Source organism: Ursus americanus, chromosome 7 (assembly GCF_024610735.1).
Source record: "Ursus americanus isolate L20-20 chromosome 7, mUrsAme1.1.p, whole genome shotgun sequence".
In the NCBI taxonomy this organism is placed as follows: domain Eukaryota; kingdom Metazoa; phylum Chordata; class Mammalia; order Carnivora; family Ursidae; genus Ursus; species Ursus americanus.
This window is the reverse complement of record NC_142133.1, coordinates 28,515,336-28,537,604: the sequence shown is the minus strand read 5'-3', so window position 1 is coordinate 28,537,604 and position 22,269 is coordinate 28,515,336. Positions and strand designations below refer to the sequence as shown.

At 39.8% G+C, this 22,269-nt stretch overlaps 1 long non-coding RNA gene and 1 other non-coding gene across 4 annotated transcripts in view; both read left to right on the top strand.

Moving 5' to 3' along the window:
- LOC123785966 (uncharacterized) overlaps nt 1-21,841 on the top strand; it is a 163,431-nt gene extending 141,590 nt beyond the window's left edge. For 2 of the 3 annotated variants that reach the window (XR_006777833.2, XR_015725193.1), the window contains one exon: nt 17,731-18,200. This is a non-coding gene — a long non-coding RNA (uncharacterized LOC123785966). Of the gene's footprint in view, nt 1-17,730; nt 18,201-21,087 lie in introns of those variants that run through there. The other variant, XR_015725194.1, reaches the window with a different exon arrangement.
- On the top strand, nt 7,343-7,449 carry LOC123786168 (U6 spliceosomal RNA). Its single transcript, XR_006777899.2, has one exon. It is a non-coding gene; the product is annotated as a U6 spliceosomal RNA (small nuclear RNA).
- Nucleotides 21,842-22,269: the final 428 nt, after the last annotated feature.

The window sequence follows — 22,269 nt, the reverse complement described above, 5'->3', positions numbered from 1 at the left end:
TTTATTTATTTATTTATTTATTTATTATTTTTTTTAAGTAATCTCTGCACCCAATGTGGGGCTCAAACTCAGAACTCTGAGGTCAAGAGTTGCATGCTCTACTGACTGAACCAGCCAGGTGCCCCATTTATTCTTTTTTCAAATGTATGCTGAGGCTTTTCCTTCCATCCCCTTTTTGTGTGTGTTTTTTATTTTTAAAGATTTTATTTTTAAGCAATCTCTACACCCATCATGGGGCTTGAACTCACAATCCCGAGATCAGGAGTCACACGCTCTGCCGACTGAGCCAGCCAGGCGCCCCTTGTTTGTGTATTTTTTTAAAAGTAATTAAAAAAAAAAAAAGATGTCAGGAACCCAGGCTGGCCAAACCCTGCTCCTAATTCCTAGAATTATGCTGCCATAGAGACACTGTCCAAAGTAGAGACAGGATCTTCCTCAAGGGCCTAGACCCTTGAAAGAGCACACCCTTTCTCATAGAAGAAGGCATTTTAACATTATAATAATTAATACTAATAACTAACATTTGTCAACACTTACTATGGATCAGGCACCATTCAAAATGCTTTACGTTTACTAACTTGTCCTTACAACAACCCTATCAGACAGGCATTATTGTTATTATGTGCTTAGGCCAGAGTGGATGCTCAAGAAATCCTGTCAAATGAGTGAACTCCATATTTTTTACAGATGGGGATACAAGGCTTGGGATGTTCAGGTGCCCCGGATTTCATCGCCAATAGTAGTAAATTAGTTATGCAGAGCAGTCTGCCTCCAGAGCCTATGAATATTATCTGTTATACCTCAGGTCTCTTTAAAATTGGACCCTAACCTATTTTTCTGGCCTCCTCTCTGGATACTTCTAGTGTCCCTTTTCTATCCTAATGACTGTTCTATGAATTTATGAAGCTAGACGTTCGTATTTGCCCATCCTTATTCAGGCTCTTGGCTCTGGAGTGCCTTTCCTTTCTCCTCTGTTGGTCAAAGGAGCTCTTTTCAACCTTCAATATCCAACTTTCTTATGACCGTCTCCAAGAAGTGCTCCAAAACCCTGAGGCTGATGACTCTCTCCCCCTCCTTTTGCTCCATAACGCTTTAATCATGCCTCTAATTACAGACACTAACACTATATTATGACTTATTTATGTGCCTGCATTTCACCAGGTTGTATTCTCCTTCAGGGCAGAGACTGGGGTTCATTCATGTTTATATCCCCAGCCTGGCATGTAATCAGGATTCGATAAATATTTGTTAAATGAATGAATAAATGGATGTCTTTGATTTGACTTTGCAAAAGATACAGGAAATACTTCTTTGAAAGGACATTTCTTATAATCACCTTTCTATAGAAGCTAAGGGCATAAGATTAAATCTTAATTTACCAAAGGCTCTTGGCAAGAAACTATTTCAATATCAACAAGGTATCTTGCTTTCTGACATTACTTAATACAAGGGTGGCAAGGAACAGTTTCAAAGACAGCTCAAGTGCACTTAAGTGAGGAGCCTGATCAAATAAATATGAATGGTTTGCTGATAGTTGCAGTCGAGGGAAGGAAATCTAGGGAACTTAAAAGCCAAAAAAAAGCCTCAAATATTTTATCGTTTACATTTTAGACAAAGGAGTTGAGAATAGAGAAAAAATTACTAGGCATCTGTGCTCCGTTTGATTTTATGATTTCTAGTCCAAATGCCATCTCATAAACGTCAAGGACATCAAGTCTCTTATTGTAAATTATGTGTCATCTCTTCTCTGTCTGTGTGAGATGTCGGTAACAACAAGTTCAGTTCCGAAGACCAGTCGTTTGGTAGGTTATTTGGATCCGTGGGTCCCTGAAAATTGTGAATTCCTGCCAACCTGGCTCGCTAACTACTAGCTTCTCCAGAGAGGCATCTGACTCATCGACAGATCCAGAAGTTGGCCATCCTCTTCATTGTTATCCTGGTATAATGCTTGACAATTATTCCAATATTATTTTCAGTAACTTGGTTAAGTGTTTCCCCCTTTTCCCTCCCCACCTTTCTGTGTAACCAAAAATATCAGTTGAAAAACTCTCAAAAGAATCTGCTCTTAATTCCCTTTCACGACTATGACCCGAAGCATCAATTCCACGGTGATAAAAAAAAGCTTGAAAAGAACTACTTGCAGAGAGATCTTTTCTAGCTATTTGTCACTGCTTCTTTGATAAACTTAATCTGCTCGGCAAGTAGAGCCAGAATAATGGGACGAACGCTTAGGTCTGTGGGCACAGGAGCACCACAGACAGGAGCCTTTGTGCTGGCCCGATCGAACTGTTGAATTGTAAGTGACCATGTTAAAGACTCGTGGACCAGGGAGATGAGAGATTCAGAGAGACAGAGGATGAATAACAGGGCAAAGCCCATGAGAACGGGGGTGCGGTATGAGATCCACGGCAGAGGCGGGGGGGAAAAATAGCCTTAATAGGTGGAAAGGACGGGTGTTATTTTGGTGGCAGGAAGTTGGGGGAGTTCCTTTTAGCATTCTGTTTTAGCTGAAGTAGGAGGTGAGGTCATTCTTGGAGGGTGAGGTGGGAGGGTCAGAGATTTGTGGAGGTTTGAAAAGACTGTTGTGGACAACGGGAAACATTTATTTAGCCTGGAAGCCGTGAGGGTGGAACCACAGAAGGCAAGGGAACAGAGGAGTCAAGGTAAAGGGCCAAGAGCTAAAGGCTGGAGAAAGAAAAAATAAAGGCAGAAGGAACTCTGCCCAAAGGAAGAGAGAGGGGACAAGAGGTCAAAGAATCCAGGTGAAGAGCAGCTGAGGAAAGGGCAGTATGGGGGGAAAGATTGGTCAGAGAGTAGAGTGTCCAAATTGTAATTATATTTTAAGTGTAAAAATATAGTATCAGCTTGAAAAAAATTAAATGCACCACAGTTTTGTAATCCTGCATATGAGGGTTGGTTTTATTTGTATATAGTGGTTTTTGAAACTTTTTTTTTAAGTAGATTCCACTCCCATGTGGGGCTTGAACTCACAACCCTGAGATCAAGAGTCACATGTTCTACCAACCCAACTAGCTAGACACCCCCAACTCTTCTTTTTTTAAAGATTTTATTTTTTTATATGAGAGAGCATGAGCAGGGGGAGGGGCAGAGGGAGAAGGACAAGCAGACTCCCCACTGAGTGGGCAAGCTCAATTCTGGGACTCTTGAGATTGCGACCCGAGCTAAAGTCAGAAGCTTAACTGACTGAGCGACCCAGACAACCCCCAACAAACTTTTTTTTTTTTTAAGATTTTATTTATTTATTTATTTGACAAAGAGAGAGACAACCAGAGAGAGAGGGAACACCAGTGGGGGAGTGGGAGAGGAAGAAGCAGGTTCCCAGTGGAGCAGAGAGCCCGATGCGGGGCTCGATCCCAGGACCCTAGGATCACGCCCTGAGCCAAAGGCAGACGATTAACGACTGAGCCACCCAGGCGCTCCACCAACAAACTTTTTTTAAATGAAATTTTATGGAGACCTACCTGGTTGGATCTAGACTGGGTGATCTAGAATTCCATCTACCCTCTGCCAGTTGCACACCCCCCATAGCAACCTCTGAGGCACTTTCATTGTACCCCAGGACTCCTTAGAGTTTAGATACCACTATTATTCACATTTTGAGACTGAAAAAAATTTTATATCTAATGAACACAGTTCTGGTCTTGTTCTTGAAAAGAGGCTGGGTCACATATTTACTGTCAAAGTCCTGCTATCATCTCAAGAGCACATTTCTTTCTTCTTTTTGTTTTTAAAGATCTTATTTATTTGAGAGAGAGAGCACAAGCAGGGGGAGCAGCAGGCAGAAGAAGAGGTAGAAGCAGGCTCCCCACTGAGCAGGAAGCCTGACATGAGGCTCAGTTCCAGGATCCCAGGATCACCACCTGAAGGCAGATACTTAACTGACTGAGCCACCCTGGCACCCCTCAAGAGCACATTTCTATATTTTTCAAAATTTTCACAGAAGACATGTTTTACATTTATAATGCATTCTAACTGGAGGCAGAAATGCAGTTGATTCTGGGTTCAGTTCATTAGTGCATCAAGACCCACCAAAAGAGCTAGCACTTGGGAAATCCCAATGCCAGGTCTCCCCAGCTGTAGGAAAGAGGTAGCTAGCACTAATTCGGTATTTTTAGGGCTAAAGTAGGTTTTCCGTTTGTCCTGTCTCCTTATTTAACATTTTGACATTGGAGCAGAGACGAGTGAAGTAAAGGAGGAAATGTAGAAGGAGGAGCAGCAAGTACAAAGGCCCTGGGGTGGGCAGTGGGGCTAGAACTGAGACAGTGAGTGGGAGGGCAATATAGCAGATTAAATCAGAGAGTATGCCGGGGAGATCATGTAGAGCCCAGCATTCATCAGCATGGGACCTTGATGAGATCACCAAGGAAATGAGTATAGCATTAGGTGTTTTTAAGTAAGCTGGGAAATACCAATATTTAGACACCTGGGAAAAGAGAAAGATCCAGAAAAGGAAACTAAAATAGGATGAATGATTGATGTTCTAGAAGTCCTGTGGGTAAGTGTTTTAAGATAAAGAAGTTATTTACCATGCCAAAATTTAAGAAGTGGGAAAGCCTAAAATGTTCAGGGAGCAGTAGCTCAGGAGAGAAGGAGAAGAATCCAGGTAGGACAGTCAGCATGGTCACAAGACAACTTTTTCAGTCATCCACCTTGACAACATTATGGAGATGAAGGCCTTAAAAGTAATACAAGGCAAATGTGGAGCACTTCATCTTTTTAAAATTACTTTGACATACACAGGCTCGGTTGTCCCTCTAAGCAATCCTGTGCAGGGCTGCCTTATTCATGGATGAGGAATCTGGGGCTCAGAGTGAGGAACATGACCGTTTAAAAGACGTACACTGACCAATGCCAGTTATGTCACTCTTTCTGATTCCAGCTCCAGTGCTCTTTCTGTACCTCTGCCGGCCTCCCCTTAGCATAGAGTTACAACATTCGAGGTAGGCATGAACCTGATGAACAACTTATTATGCTGGGGTGTTTTTTTTCTTCACTAAAGTTAGCTTTTAAAAACTCCACAGTTAGGAAATAAAGAGTGAAATCAACTAATAAGCTTTCCGATATTGGTAAAAATGAAAGAGATGAGGACACCTCTGTGGCTCAGTCGGTTAAGCGTCCACCTTCGGCTCAGGTCATTATCCCGGGGTCCTGGGATTGAGCCCTGTGTCGGGCTCCCTGCTCAGTGGGGAGCCCATTTCTCCCTCTCCCTCTCCCTTTCCCCTTGGCTCATTCTCTCTCTCTCTGTCAAATAAATAAATAAAATTTTAAGAAAAATGAAAGAGATGAATCTGTCACTGTGAGGCTTTATTCATAGGGACTAACTGGGATCACAACCTAATGGATTCAGCAGCTGGAGTTTTCTGTCTCTCTCTGTGATGGAGGTTAAGACATTCTTCTTTTTCAGTGGGTTTTTTTTTATCATGTACTTTACTGAGTTAGTGAACTGAGTATTTTTTTTCACTTCAGATTTTTTTTAAGGATTTTATTTATTAATTTGACAGAGGGAAACAGCCAGTGAGAGAGGGAACACAAGCAGGGGGAGTAGGAGAGGAAGAAGCAGGCTCCTACCGGAGGAGCCTGATGTGGGGCTCGATCCCAGGACGCCGGGATCACGCCCTGAGCCGAAGGCAAACGCTTAGCGACTGAGCCACCCAGGCGCCCCATCACTTCGGATTTTAACTAACGTCTAAAACCACACCTGAGGCACTTAATGAAACTGTATGAGTTTGTTCGAGATGGGTTGGAGTTACTATTTCAGCTTGGTAAACGGCTTGCTGCATACTCTTGTGGGAAAGGAGCAGTGGCAGAGATGTGTGAGGAATATAGGTAGACATTTAAAACAAAGGAAAGTTGCTGATAAGTAGACTTTAATTTTACTAAAATAGTTTTTAATATGGAGTTTACATAAGAGTTTAGGTTTACTAGCTCATTCCATTTATCTTTTCTTGACAAACTTTATTCTATTGGCTGAACAACCTGCTATTTTTAATAATGTCCATACACCTGAGAATCTGTATCTATACTGCGCCAAATTATCCTATTTTGTTCCTTAAATTATAAAAAGATTTGTAATTGTAGAAGACTTCAAACAATACAGAAATGTAGAGAGCAAAGCAAGGGAATTACATGAGAGAGGCTTTATGATATTCTGTAGTAGACTTTTTAAGAAAGATTTTATTTATTTATTTATTTAAGGAGAGGGGAAAGGGACAAGTAGACCCCATGCTGAGCACAGAGCCCAACGAGGGGCTCCATCCTAGGACACTGAGATCATGACTTGAACCAACCAAAATCAAGAGTCGGACACTTAACGGACAGAGCCACCCAGTCTATAGTAGACTTTGAAATATGTACCATTGGGGCTCCTGGCTGACTCAGTCAGTAGAGTATGCAACTCTTGATCTTGCAGGTGTAAGTTCAAGCCCCATGTTGGCTGTAGATTACTTTTTTAGAAAATATTTTATTTTATTCATTTATTTATTTATTTGAGAGGGCATGAATGGGGGAGGGGCAGAGGAAGAGGGGGAGATTAAGATTAAGATTTTATTTATTGAGGGGCACCTGGGTGGCTCAAGCAGTTGGGTGTCCACCTTTGGCTCGGGTCATGATCTCAGGGTCCTAGGATCAAGCCCCACATCCGGCTCCCTGCTCAGCTTCTCCCTCTCCCTCTGCCCCTCCTCCCTGCTCTTGCTCTCTCTTACTTTATCTCAAATAAATAAATAAATAAATAAATAAATAAATAAATAAATAAATATCTTTAAAAAAAATCTTTAAAAATGCATCATTATAGTGTTTTTTGCCTATATTCTTTTTTTTTTTTTCATTTTTAGAAATTGGTCATTAGTTATCCTAATTACAAGTGGTTAAGACCACAAACTCTGGAGCTAAATTGTCTGGGTTTTAGCCCTGCCTTGCCACTTTCTAGCTACATGGATGACTTCGAGTTATTTACCCTCCTTGTGCCTCAGTTTCCTCATCAGTTAAGTAGCATCTATCTCATGGGATTGAAATGAAATGAGAATTAATTGGATTGATATACTTAAGGAATTTAGAAGTGTGCCAGGCAGAGAGTATATACTGCATAAGAATTAGTTCTTATTAGAATTACAAAGTTTTCCCCAATTATGTTGTGTGCCTCCTGTTATTATATATCACCCTCTTATTTATAGTTGGGTATATTTCTGAGCTACTGATTCATCTGTTTAATCTTGTACTTATACCACACTGTTTTAATTAATATTGTTTTATAATATATGTTAACATCTGTTAGAGTGAAATCTACTATTATGACTCTTTTTTTTAGAATTAAAACATATGTATAGTGCTCGCTTTGGCAGCACATATACTAAATTTGGAATGATACAGAGAAGATTAGCATGGCCCGTGGGCAAGGATGACATGCAAATTAGTGAAGCATTCCATATATTTTTTGTGTTGTGATGAGCACTGGGTGTTATACACAACTGATGAATCCTTGAACACTACATCAAAAACTAATGATGTACTATACAGTGGTTAACTGAACATAATAAAAAAATTAAACAAATAATAAAGGTTTTTATACCTTTCAAAAAAACCCAAAACATATATATGTGGGTATATCCATGACTTTTTATTTTTATACATGAACTTAATACTTTCTCAAATTTATTTAGTTTTGTTTTAATGCCATTAAACCTATAAAATAATTTAGTTAAGTGACTTCTTTCAAGTATGTTATTTCCTCATCCAATAACATGGCCGTCACTATTTATTCAGGTCCTCTTTTAATAATGAAGACTCAAAGTTTTCTCTTTTTCTTCATATAGGTCATACTCTTTCCTTGCAAAATGACTTCTAGGTACTTTATATTTTTGTAGTTATGGTAAAGGAAGCCTCTTTTTCATCATATTTTCTTATCCTACTCCATAGAAATGGTCTTACAGTGTGTATTTTATCTTATAGCTTCTTGTTGGACCCAACATTATTTTCCATTTATAAATATTCAATTAATTTTATTAATCTGAATCAATTTTTAAAGTTAAGTAGCTACATAATCATGGTTTTTTTAAAAGATTTTATTTATTTATTTGAGAGAGAGCACAAGCAGGGGTAGGGGGTACAGAGAGAGAGGGAGAAGCAGGCTCCCCCTGCTGAGCAGGGACCCCAATGTGAGGCTCAATTCCAGGACTGTGAGATCATGGCCTGAGCTGAAGGCAGACACTTAACCAACTGAGCCACCCAGGCACCCCTGTATTCATGTTTAAATAATGATATATTGCCTTCTCCTTTTGAATAGTTTTACATCGTATCCAATACTTGTTTTGTTGCATTGGTTAGAACTCCTAACATGATATTATAGAAAAGTGACTGCTACTTATGCAATAAGCAGATGCTAAACTCCTTTATATAGAAAAAGTTCCTATGAAAACCAGAGAAAAAAACCAACGAGAGAAAAATAGACAAAGGATATGAATAGACAGTTCAGAGAAAAGGAAATACAAACTCTCAAACGTAAAAAAATGGTCAACCTTATTTAAAATGAGAAAAATGCTGTGGTGCCATTTTTCACCCATTAAATTGGCAAATGACCAGAAGTTTCTTAACACTCTATGTTGAGAGGCTGTGGGAAAACAGGTGTTCTCATCCACTGCTGATAGGAATGTAAATTGATTTAATCCCTATAGAGGACAATTTGGCAATATCTATCTAAATTACAAATGCATCTACCCTTTGACCCAGCAATACTACTCCTAGGAATTAGCCCTGTGGATGTACTTGCACACGCGCTAATTGACCTATGTACAAAGTTATTCATTACAGTATTGTTTGTAACAGTAAAAAACTGGAAACAATCCAAAGGTCTATCAATAAAGAACTGATTAAATAAATTGAAATGTATCCATGAAATGGAATACTATGCTACCAAGAAAGAATGATGTATCTATTATATAGAAAGATCTTCAAGGTATATGTCTATCACTAACTGAAAAAACAAGATGCAAAACAGTATGTATGGTATTCTATCTTTCCTGAGGACAAAAAGGAACCAAATAAGAACATATTTTTTTATTTGTGTATTCATAAAGAAATGTTGTACCAATGCATAAAGTACTTAAAAGAGGCATTACTTTCTGCAGTCTGGGTATGAGCCAATGGGAGACAGGAGTAGGAAACTTTCAACTGAACCTGCTTATTTTTTTTTTAAATGCTTGAACCATGAGAATGCACTGTCTATTCAAGAAAAACGTGCGGGGGAAAAACGCATGAAAGCATTACATATTCAACATTTAAAAATTTAAATCAGGGGGCGCCTGGGTGGTACAGCGGTTAAGCGTCTGCCTTCAGCTCAGGGCGTGATCCCAGCGTTATGGGATCAAGCCCCACATCAGGCTCCTCCACTATGAGCCTGCTTCTTCCTCTCCCACTCCCCCTGCTTGTGTTCCCTCTCTCACTGGCTGTCTCTATCTCTGTCGAATAAATAAATAAAATCTTAAAAAAAAAATAAATAAAAATTTAAATCAATTTTTAAATTGGCTGTTATAAGCCCCTTTTAAATGGTTAGCAGGGCATCGAGAAGTAGTTGGACATATTGACAGGGACTCACTGTATCAGCAGTTATGTTTCTGTGTTGCTTTCTGCTTTGCAGCCCGAAGACTGGATATGCTGAGTTCGAAAATTGGCTGTGGCCTTGGGCAAGTTCCTTACCACCACATGGGGTTGTCATGAGGATTGAATGAGGAAGAAAATGTATAGGTTTTAGGGCAAAACCTGGCACATGCTAAGTGGAAATGTGTGATTTCCTATTTTCTATAGTTGTAAGGTACCTGGCACCCACTTCCCTTCAAAGCACTTATGTTTTGTGGTAGCAGCTTGCAAGTCTTATCTCTTGAAGGCAGACCCCCCGTCTTACTCAGCTCTGTCCCTGAAGTACCCAACGCATTGCCTTGTATGTTGCAGACTGCAGTGTGCGTATAATAAATGTGTATGCCTTCATTCAACAAAGGTCTACTGAATACCTACTGTTTGGCCAGGTATTGTGCTTGCTGCTGAGCATCGAAGAGACATGTGATCCTGTCAACAGTCTAGTAGCGGAAACAGACATTAAACAGATACTTGATTGCAGTAGGATGAGTGAGAAGTAAAATGTCTCAAGTACAATGAGACCCTGCAGGAAGAGGCTTATCTGGGAGTGTCTCCCTTAGGAACTGGCTTTTAAAGTGAGAACTGAAGATAAATTGAATTATTTCAACTAAGATTTTGAAGGAAGTGTTGGCAGGCAGACGGAACTGCCTCCCCAAAGAGAGGAGTTTTATGCCGTTGGGGAACCAAAAGGCCACCTGACCCTTCGGGAATGAGGAGGAAAGAAACATCTGCAGTGGCCCTGGAGGTAACTTTGGTAAAACTTGTTACCGCTGGTGTGTTTGATACTAAAAACAATTAGTTTTAGGCCTGAGAAAGAATTGATTAGATTTGCATGTCCCAAAATCTTTCTAGCTGCTCTAGAAAGTTTAGGAGGCTTTTTTTTTTTTTTAAGATTTTATTTATTGAGGGGCACCTGGGTGGCTCAGTTGGTTAAGCATCTACCTTCGGCTCAGGTCATGATCTCAGAATCCTGGGATCAAGCCCCAAGTCAGGCTCTGCACTCAGCAGGGAGTCTGCTTCTCCCTCTGCCCCTCCCCCCACTTGGCCTGTGTGCGCTCTCTCAATCTCTCTTTCTCTCTCTCAAATAAATACATAAAATCATGACCTGATCCAAAGGTAGATGCTTAACTGACTGAGCTACCCAGGAGCACCAGGAAGCTTTTTTTTTTTTTAAGATTTATTTATTTATGAGAGAGAGAGAGAGCAAGCACAAGCAGGAGAGGCAGAGCGAGAGGGAGACAGAGTATCTCAGGCAGACTCCCTGCTGAGCACGGAGCCAGCCGGTCCCGGGTCGATCTCCTAAGATCACAACCTGAACGGAAACCAAGAGTCAGATGTTCAACCGTCTGTGCCTCCCAGGCACCCCTAGGGGGCTTTTATAATTCTTGAGGATAATGATGGTAACTAAGTGTTAAATGAATGAATAGATGAACCCCAAACAACAATTCATCACCAATTAATAAATATGGAATATAATACAAATTTATTTGTTTGCATGCTCTTTTACATTTCACTGAGACCATATCCTCTTTTCTTTAGATCTAGGAATTCACAGATCTCTTCAAGCTACAGATTACTAACCATTTTTAGGGTGATTACCTCTACAGAGGAACTTATTACCTGTTGATACAATTTTACTGCAAAGAGTAATCAAATCTTGAAACTCTTGAAAGACCTTTCCATCTGTCCATGCACTGGTGGGTCCCACAATGTCTTCATTCCACCCTACCCCACCTGCCGCAATCCCTTCCTGCTAGCACTGCATCGTTCGTTACTCTCCTCGGAGAAGCCTCGAAGGACTTTGCAAGAAAAATAAGTAAGCGTGTGGTTCAGGCAGAGGAGAAAAGCAAATGTGGAAACTGAGGAATATCAGTAAAGCCAGTTTCTATCTTAATTAGTATGATTTTTACAGTAACTTTTTCGCTGCCTTAAGCATCTAAAATCAATTTGAGTAGCAGTTCAGAAAGTGGTGCCCTTGGAATTGTAATGTCATTAGGGAGTTTCTATTCTAACAATAGCTGTCTAGTATACTTGGCTAAAGTTAATAGAATTAAAATGATGTAACAACAGATTCCATTTGTCTTAACAAAATAAAAAGAAACTAAAGCACAGTGTAAGGCTCTGGAATTACTTTTAAAGTACTCTGTTCTTCATTTTATAAAGAATTTGACGGTATCGCTGATATAGTTACTAAGTTAATAACGTTCAAAGGTCTGTTTAGAAGGTTATGACTTTAGGGGAAAAATCTTTTTTTTCTTCCTGTGACTTTCTAAAAAAGGGGAAAAGGCATTGTTTTATAATATAGTTAGAGCTGCAGGTATCTAATGTGATACTTCAAGCTGTGTAAATCTGAATGAGTAAAAGTTCTGAAGACAAAGATCAAGATTTTAAATGTCTTATTAAAACACATTTCCTCACCCGAGGGAGAGAGTGTAAACACCATCTGAACAGGAATCTCGAACACTGGAATCTCCTTTCAGAGTGACTTGATGATGTCGACCAGCACCCTCTGTGACAAAATTATTCTTTGATTCTGAGGAGTAGCTATTTGGTAATTACATAGAGGTTGAATTTTTTTTGCTTTTAAACCAAGGGAAACTGTATTTTGATGAAGTGGCAAACATTACGTCTTACTACTATATAAAAGCCAATTTGTCATGGTTATAATTTATCAACAAATAAAAGATGAATGATGAGAGCAGTGTCTTTGGAATGCTTGAGAGTGCCTGGTACCATGGACTGTGTCCAGACTTTCTGAAATGTTTATTCCCACCTGGTGACTGGTAAATAATAATAATAATAATAATAATAATAATAATAATAATAAGTACTGAGTGTTTAACAAGTGGTAGGCACTTTTTTTTTTTGCAATTTTTTTTTAATAATCTCTATACTGAATGTGGGGCTCAAACCCACAACCCCAAGATCAAGAGTCACATGTTCTTCCAGCTGAGCCAGTCAGGTGCCCCACAAGTTGTAGGCACTTTGATATAAACCTTACAAGCATTGGGGCGCCTTGGTGGCTCACTCGGTTAGGTGTCTGCCTTCGGCTCAAGTCATGATTCCAGATCCCTGGGAGCAAGTCCTTGTACAGCAAGGACTTTTCGAAACCTCTGCCTGCCACGCCCCCTGCTTGTGCTCTCTCCCTGACAAATGAATAAATAAAATCTTTAAAACAAAAAACTATTACATGTATTTACCAATTCTCACAATGACCTTATGAAGTAGGTCCTGTTATTGTTCTCATTTTGCAGATGGGGAGGCTGGGTCAGCTTGCACAAAATCACAGAGCTAGAAGGTAGTGAAGCTGGGACACAAAATCAGACGTCTGTCCCTAGAGTCTTTAATTACTATGCTGTTTCTTAAATGTGGGATGACTAAAGTTGAGGTTTTCAAGCAGCAGGCAATAGCCCATCACTCTAGTGCGTCTTTTAAAAATTAAATTGAATAGAACTGAAAATATAAGAGTATATATTGCAATAAATGTAAGCAGAGTTTCATAGAATTACTGTCCTGTGTCAGTCATTTATGTGGAGACATGTGCATTGGGTCACAATGTAAAACATATATTTTTTAAAATTTTATTTATTTATGTGACAGAGAGACAGCCAGCGAGAGAGGGAACACAGCAGGGGAGTGGGAGAGGAAGAAGCAGGCTCCCAGTGGAGGAGCCCAATGTGGGACTCCAACGCCAGGATCACACCCTGAGCCAAAGGCAGACGCTTAATGACTGCGCTACCCAGGCGCCCTGTAAAATGTATTTTTTTTACTGTGGGTTGAAGTAAAAAATCTTTGCAAGCCCACTAACCTCAAGTATGGTTGATGTTATTTTTTTTAATTATCAAATCAACAATATTGAATTGACTAGTCTCTTAAATTTTCTTTACAAAACAATTAAATAATAAAAAAAATTGAGAAAGATCATTTAAATTTTATCTATCATTTAAAAACTTGACCAACTAAAGTAAAAAAGCAAAAAACAAACAAACAAAAAACCCTAGAAGGAGAGGAAGACAAAAACTTAAGACCACAGATTAATAATTGAGAGCTCATAGTTGAAGCATTTATCTTTCAGTTAAAACACAAATTTGAATATCATAGTTCAAACTGTTCCCATTTTTGGTCCTTTTTGTGCTTTGTAATATTTTCAAGCAAGTAAAGTTGGAGTAATGCATTTTTAGGTTTAATTTTTTAAGTAAAATAAGGTAATTTCCCTTTCTGGAAAACTGATTCTGTTAGGTTCAGAACTGTGACAATAAGGTTTTGTAATGTACTTTTGTGTTCGATACTGTGTGGTCGATTGTTTCCATGTTTTAAAAAATAATCTATGCTCTTTTCTCAATTTATCACCAAGAGCTACACAAATAAATGAATTTTCATGTGATGCAAATTATTTTATGGATGAATCATAAAAGATTAATTAGCATTTGTGACTTTGTTACTTCTTTGTGTGTATGATTAATTATGACCTTGTTTGAAAATGTTTTTGACAGGATTTTGAGCTTCAAAATTTAAACTTTTGTCATCACTTCTTTGATTGTGGAAATGATTAAGTAAAGGTGAAGAATGAATCAAAGCTTTCATTACATAGGCTAAATGTGTTTTATTATGTTAATTGTTAAGATTATTGCTGATTTCCAATAGTGGATTATTGATTAACTATAATGACCTCCTCCATCACCTCTGATACATCTCTTTTTGGTTTGGTTTGCCCTGTAACTTCAGGAATCACAGTTTAATATTTTATGAGTTACAAGAAGATTTCCAGAGCGAATCTGAGAAGTATACAGGATTTTTCTCTGTGGAAAGCACAGGACATCATTTCTGACATTTCTGACATATCTAAGTGACAAGATTTCTCCAAACAGATACAGCACATAATAGCATACAATATACTTTGATATTGCTTTGGACAGGGGTTCTCTACCTAATAGGATTCTGTGTGGCTGGTTGCACAGTCTTTTCTCTTGGTACGAATTGTGTAAAATGAGATCCTTTTAAGCATTTGTTTACCATGAGAATCTCCAAGGACACCTGGCTGGCTCAGATGGTACAGCATGCAACTCTTGATCTCTAGGTCGTGAGTTTGAGTCCCACGCTGGGGGTAGAGATTTCTTTAAAAAAATAAATAAAAACTTTAAAAAAATTTAATAAAATAAGAGTCTCCTTCCTTCCAAGGAGTAATAGGGAATTTTGTACATAGATTACATTTGCCTTTTTTGACAAGAACATCCCACAAGCTAGCCTTTTCTGTCCTCCTCCATACCTAACGTGACTACCTTGATAAACACTGTTTTGAATCTTTTCTAAATCTAAGTTGAATTATATGTTTGTTTGTTTTTTAAAGATTTTATTTATTTATTTGACAGAGACAGCCAGCAAGAGAGGGAACACAAGCAGGGGGAGTGGGAGAGGAAGAAGCAGGCTCCCAGCGGAGGAGCCTGATGTGGGGCTCGATCCCAGAACGCTGGGATCACGCCCTGAGCCAAAGGCAGACGCTTAACGACTGCACCACCCAGGCGCCCCTGTTTGTTTTTTAAGAGAAAGGATTTATCAGCTCAACCTGGGTAGCTATAAAGTTTCATTCGTTCATTCACCTATTAATTCAACAAATATTTATTGGACACTTAATAATAGGGGTAGGCACTGTAGGTAACTTAGTGGAATATGAAGACATACACTGCAGTATTTCTGCTCTTCAGAAGTTTATCACTCAGTTGGGGAGAGAAGTATAGCCAACACCAAGTTCTGACCATTCTATCTCCTTAACATTTCTTATTTATTTATTTATTTATTTATTTATTTATTTGACAGAGATAGAGACAGCCAGCGAGAGAGGGAACACAAGCAGGGGGAGTGGGAGAGGAAGAAGCAGGCTCATAGCGGAGGAGCCCGATGTGGGGCTCGATCCCAAACGCCAGGATCATGCCCTGAGCTGAAGACAGGCTCTTAACCGCTGTGCCACCCAGGCGCCCCTCTCCTTAACATTTCTTGAATCTTCCCATTTCCTGCCTTCCCTAGAGGGTGCTACATCATCAGTTCAGGCCATTGCCAGCTCTTCCTTGGTTTTCTGGAACATTCACTCTAACATATTTCTTTGTCCCTAGTCTTGTTTCCTTCCAATCTATTTTTTACAATGCTCTTCCTAAAATGCTAATCTAAGTACTCCCTTTGCTAAAACCCACTAATGATTCACTCTTGTCCTCAGGATAGTGTCGAAATTGTCAAACTCACTCGATCTGTTCCTGCTTCTCTCTTTTATCCCATTTCTAACTATTCACCTTCTTCATATATGTTCTCCGGCCATTCTAAATTCCTTTCAGGGGCCCTAATTCACCATGCTTCTCTTCCCTCATATTGTTCTCCCTGCTTGGAATGTCATCCGTTGATATCTGTGCTCATTAACTCATTTATTCACTCAGAACATCTTTTATTAAGGGTGTCTACATGTCCAGCCCTGTGCACCATCCTGAAATTTCCCACTGTAGTCAGGAGGTGGATGCGTAAGCAGCTGTTTTACTGCAGTAGACAAGACCCAGGATGGATGTAGGTACAGGAACTGTGGGAGTCATGGATGAACCCAAGTCCAGGCAATCAGTGAAGGCTCTGGAAGGAGGAAAGGGGTGAAGAACAGTCTGGATTGAGGAAGTAGTGCATGTGAAGGCTAAGAGACTGTTACTGTGCGAAATGGCAATCAGCATGGCCTGAATGGACAGTGTGCAGACCATCAGAGAATGAACAAAACTGGAGGAGGCAGGGCCCAGTTGCTGAGGGCTTTGCCCCATGTATTAAGAAGTTGGAGTTTCTTTTCTTGTGGGGTATTGGGTAGCCACAGAAGGATTTTCTAAAAGTAGAAGTTTTATTTATTTTTTAAAATCAACACTCTAGCAACATTACTAGAAAAAGTGGCAATTTGTCACAAGTTGCTTCAATAAGCAAACACAGTCTTGAATTGAAAAAAGTTACCTGAAAAATTTCAGGGACACCTTATGAAGCTGGAGCAATTGACTTGCATACTAAAGAAGATTAAATTACATAAATACATGCTAGTTTAAATTTCCCATGTTTTAATAGACCCAAGAGTATGAGTTTTTGATGACAGAACTTCTGTCTGACTTGTTGCCTATCACATCCTTATCACCCGCAACAAAATTCAGCATATATATCAATAAATGTTTTTAAGCAAGCGACTCTGAAATGTCTGAAAAGACTGACTTCTTTCAAGATTGTTCAATGAAAATAACTCCCTAATATTTAAAAAAAAAGGCAACAATGCAACTACATTAACCCCCACTTGTTAAGGATAACGTTTAAATTTATGAAACTAGGTGTGATTACTTAGAAACTACTGTAGATCCACTTACAGGAAAAATCACATCTGAAGAAAACATGGTTATCATTTGGTCTTTTTCTGTTTAGAGAATAAAAGGTCTTTCTCATCCTCACATCCTCAGCCACAGCAAGTCCATGAGACATGGAGGAACTCAAAATAATAGATGAATGAATGGGTGAATAAGTACAGAGAATGCCTCTGTAAGACACACACATTCACTAAATCCCTAATTATTTTATTTTATTTTATTTATTTATTTGACAGCGAGAGAGCACAAGCGGGGGGTGGGGGAGTGAGTGGCAGGCAGAGGGAGAGGGTGAAGCAGGTTCCCCAAGGAGAGGAGTGGGAGCCCGACATGGGGCTCAATCCCAGGACCCTGGGATCATGACCTGAGCCACCCAGGTGCCCCACTAAATCCCTAATTTAAAAAAACATGTCTGCATCTTTCTTTATCCACTGTAATCTTCAAGAAGAAAGGATCTAAGCTAAGGGGTGTCATTGAGCCAGGAGGGAACTTAGGGATCTTTTAGCAGTTTGATCACTTCACTAATGGTCAAGAGCTCTGTCTGCCTATTAAGGGCAGAACTGAGAGGAATCTAGATCTCTGGATTCTAGACATTTTTCGTTGTCCCATTTTGCAACTCTAATTTATTTTATTTATTTATTTATTTTATAGTGGAAATATTTATAAAAATATTGTTTGATCCTGTGAAACTCACGGTTTGTTTGTTTTTTTTTTTTTTTTGGTACAGCTCAAACCTCTCTTTCCACTGCAGAATTACTACAGAGCTTTGTATCTCCTGTAAGAGCAGAATTTGGAATACAGATGTGGAATTCATAAATGAAGGTGCTTTTATTCCTCAAGTAAACTTTGTATGTTTTTCTGTATGCCAGTTATTTCTGCAAGTATAAGTTGTTTGGTTAAAGTCTTCAGCAACCAATGAAGTTAATGTTGGGCACAAGACCTTGGGGATTTCATGTTCACTGGGGCCAATAAAAGCAAATTCTCTCATGCTCTCCTACCAAGAACTTCATTATGACATTCTGCCAGTTCCCTTCTCAGATATGCACGTGATTCTACTTTCCGGATTTCAGGACAGGCAGAGTTTTTCTTTGAACCCCCACTTACTCTGTCCTCCCTCACTGGTACTCTTTTGTTCCCTTAGTCACACTGACCTCATAAAAAAATATGCTGGCAGGGGCGCCTGGGTGGCTCAGTTGGTTAAGCAACCAACTCTTGATTTCCACTCAGGTTGTGATCTCTGTGTTGTGAGATCAAGCCCTGCGTGAGGCTCCTCACTGGCCGTGGAGTCTGCTTGAGATTCCCTCTCGCCCTCTCCCTCTGCCCCTCCCCCCACGCATGCATGTGCACTCTCTCTCTCAAAGAAAAAAAAAAAATACTGGCAGAGCTCTCATACCCGCTAAAGCTTGAATGCCTGAAACCATTCTCCCCACCCACACCATTGGTGAGAAAAACTAGAAGGGAGGAGTAACAGTTGCCCGGTCCCTAGCCCTGCATCTCCAGAGACAGAGCCTAGCAGACAGTTCTTCTAGGACTGCCCCTGAGGGTATTAGGGTTGCCTTTGGGTCCTCTCTAGGGGAGAGGGAAGGGAAGCCCTGCTCTTCTCTTCTTAGTCGCAGTCTTTGGAAGGGCAGTTATATCTCCTGCCTTGGGGGTTCAGCCAGAGGGTCCAGATGGCCTTGCCAAGCTTCCTAACCAGAATAATAGGAAGCTAGAAGCCCAAACAGGCTGCAGCCTACCTTTTCAATGAGGTGTTGGGGAGAGATGAATCACTGATGGAAACAGAACAGGAGCTGTGTGACATTCCAGCTGCCCCATGCTTGTCTTACTTCAAGTACCAGGTTTTGAGTTTTTTATCTTTCTCTAGCATCAGAGCTGATGCTACTATAAAACAAGACTGGACAAATTCTCCTGGCGCAACTGAGTGACAAATTCTACTGACTTACCTCTAGTCTTTTCTAGCTGTAGCTCTGAAAGCCTGAACTCCTCAGAAAACTGAGGCTCTTTTGGACCACCCTTGATGTGGAAAATGCTGTAATAGGTGCAGGGCCTTGGGGCTCTCTAAAACCCTGACTAAAACCTTTGTAGCACGGATTTCTTGGTCTCCTGGCCCACTCTCTTTCCAGTTAGAAAACTGAAACTTTTGGGGCGCCTGGGTGGCGCAGTCGTTAAGCATCTGCCTTTGGCTCAGGGCGTTATCCCAGCGTTCTGGTATCGAGCCCCACATCAGGCTCCTTTGGGAAGCCTGTTTCTTCCTCTCCCACTCCCCCTGCCTGTGTTCCCTTTCTTGCTGTCTCTCTCTCTGTCAATAAATAAATAAAATCTTAAGAAAAAAGAAAACTGAAACTTTCGTACAAATTAAGGAGATGTGTATCATGGCGCGGTAGGAAGATGCTGGAACTGTTTCCACCCGCGTCATTCATAAGACCCCCTTCTTCCTTCTCCATGGCTTCCCTGGGTTGAGTCTCTTGGTTTATCATAAAGATGATGCTCTGCCTAGAAAAGTGCAAATTGCCCCCTGGGTAATTAATTCTGGGATCTTTGTTGTTTCCCATCTCATCGTCCCTGAAGGCCAACCCAACACTGTTTTCTTATTTCCTCAGTCTAGTGAGTCTGTGGGCTTGTTTTGTCTCAGCCTCCTGGATAGCATGTGGTTCCTGCCAAGCGCACACCCAGTCTGTGACTGCATACCCTCAGCTAGCCCACCAGCCATGGCCGTGTCCTGTTGCTGAGTGGTCCCTCTGCTTTGGTCTCAGTTTCACACAACCTTGCCCATTTTATTTGCTCACTCTGTGCTCTCCTCTTCCCGAATTCACTGCAAAACCCTTATTGGGGAATCTCTTTGTTATCCAATAAAGAGAGAAGTGCTGCTTGTCATGGTGTAAACACAATCTCAAAAGAAAAGGCTGTGTAGTACATTAGTGACTAAATTATGTTCTGCAAAAAACATGTAGTTCAATTATCAGGCAAAATACTTTCTTTTTTTAAAGATTTACTATTGAGACAGAGAGAATGAGCAGGGGAAGGGGCAGAGGGAGAAGAAGAGTGGATCCTCAAGCAGACTCCCTGCTGAGCACAGAACCCGGAGGAGGACAACGAGGAAGGGTTCCAGTCAGGACCCTGAGATCATGACCATGCTTAACTGACTGAGGCACCCAGGTGCCCCTAGGCAAACTATTTCAATGTGTCCTTTGGTGTAATTTGACTTATGTAGGAAAGACTTCAGAAATATTTTCAAATACTTCAGCTTTCATGGATCTCAGCATAAACATTTTCAAACATGAAAACACATTGAAATTCTCTTTTACAAAATCTGTTCAATAGGGTGGACCTCTACAGGCAAAGAAAAGTGTCATGAAATAATTATCTGGATAAATCGAGAAGAAATCATTTTAGTTTGAATTTATACTGTCATACATTTTCTATGTTCATGGCATTATGGCACAACCCAAATTTCCCTGTATATAAAGATTTTTTTAATCTTTTTTTTTTTAAGATTTTATTTATTTATTTATTTGAGAGAGAGTGAGAGAGCACAAGCAGGGGGAGCTGCAGAGGGAGAGGGAGAAGCAGGCTCCCCACTGAGCAGGGAGCCTGATGCAGGACTCGATCCCAGGACCCCAGGATCATGACCTGAGCGGAAGGCAGATGCTCAACTGACTGAGACACCCAGGTGCCCCGGATTTTTTTTTTTTTTTAAAGATTTTATTTATTTATTTGACAGAGATAGGGACAGCCAGCGAGAGAGGGAACACAAGCAGGGGGAGTGGGAGAGGAAGAAGCAGGCTCGTAGCGGAGGAGCCTGATGTGGGGCTCGATCCCAGAACGGTGGGATCACGCCCTGAGCCGAAGGCAGACGCTTAACCGCTGTGCCACCCAGGCGCCCCCCCCGGATTTTTTTTAATCTTGCTTTTTATTTGATTAAACATTCAAACATTTAGAAATTTGAATTACCTCTGGCCTTATTTCTGACTCATTTAAAACTGCTTACATATATAAAACATCTGGCAAATAGTAGATACTGATAAATGGTAAATTTACCAGACAATTTTCTTACAAACAATTATTATTATTTGATTTCCAGCAGATGACTTTATCCAACTAGAAACAGTAAGTGTCCAAGATTCAGAGCCTTGTAAAGAAACCATTTTGCAACCTCCAAGTGTATCATGGAGATTTTTTGTTGTTGGAAAATGTTGAGTGAGAAGAGAATTTTCATCAGATTTCTTGAATTCCATGAGCACCGCCCCCTTTTTCTTTCCAGTTTCTGAAAGTGTGAAGAAAGATGGTGAGGAAGAATGAATGTATGCATGTACAAAGATTTTTTTTATACTTCTGTGCAATTGAACAACTGTGATAAAAGGAATTTGTAGAGGAGGATATTATGATCTCATGCTTACATGTATATATCATTTTCTGCATTTCATAGGTAAATGGCATCCAGTCTCATCTACAGAGGATTAGAATTATTGAATATGACTATAATAGCCCATATTGTTATGTAACATTTTTTCACTTCTCTTTTCATGTGAAAATATTATTAAATATTAAATATTATTCATCTGAAAATCTTCATTACATTACAAATAAAAAGTTGTACAGGCAAGTCATGCCAGACCATTCCTTTTTTTTTTTTTTTTAAGCTTATTTTTTTTTTTTTTAGTAATCTCTACACCCATCGTGGGGCTCAAATTTCCAACCCTGAGATCAAGAGTCTCACGCTCCTCTGACTGAGCCAGCCAGGCGACCCCCTCATTTTTTTTTTTAAGTTTCCTAATTTATTTTAGTAACATGCCAGACCAGTCTTAAGAAAATATTCCATTAATTGTGGCAATTTTCAAAATGCCTATGAAAGGTACCCATTATTGAAATAAATCTTTTGTTTCTATAACATTTCTTAAGGTAAAGATAATTGAATGCTTAAATTAATATGAAACAATCAACTTCTAGGGTTTATATTCTTTTTCTTCTGGATTTTAACCATAGTTCTGAAATAAATTTTATGAAAACTTGAAAATTTCTAATTTAGCTAAATTAGAATGAAGCTCTTAAAAAAAAAAAAAAGACCCCATTACACTCTATGTTGCAGTCCCTCCAGGTGATACTCTTTTACTATCTTTTCTTTCTTTCAATGTTTTGGAATTTACCTTCAAATGGAATAAGAACAGAAAAGAGCTTGTTCCTTCTAGCAAACTTCTTCATGCTTTATTCCTTCATTTACCTTGTATCAAGGTATCCTGACATACTTTCCTTTTATTTTCAAAGGCCT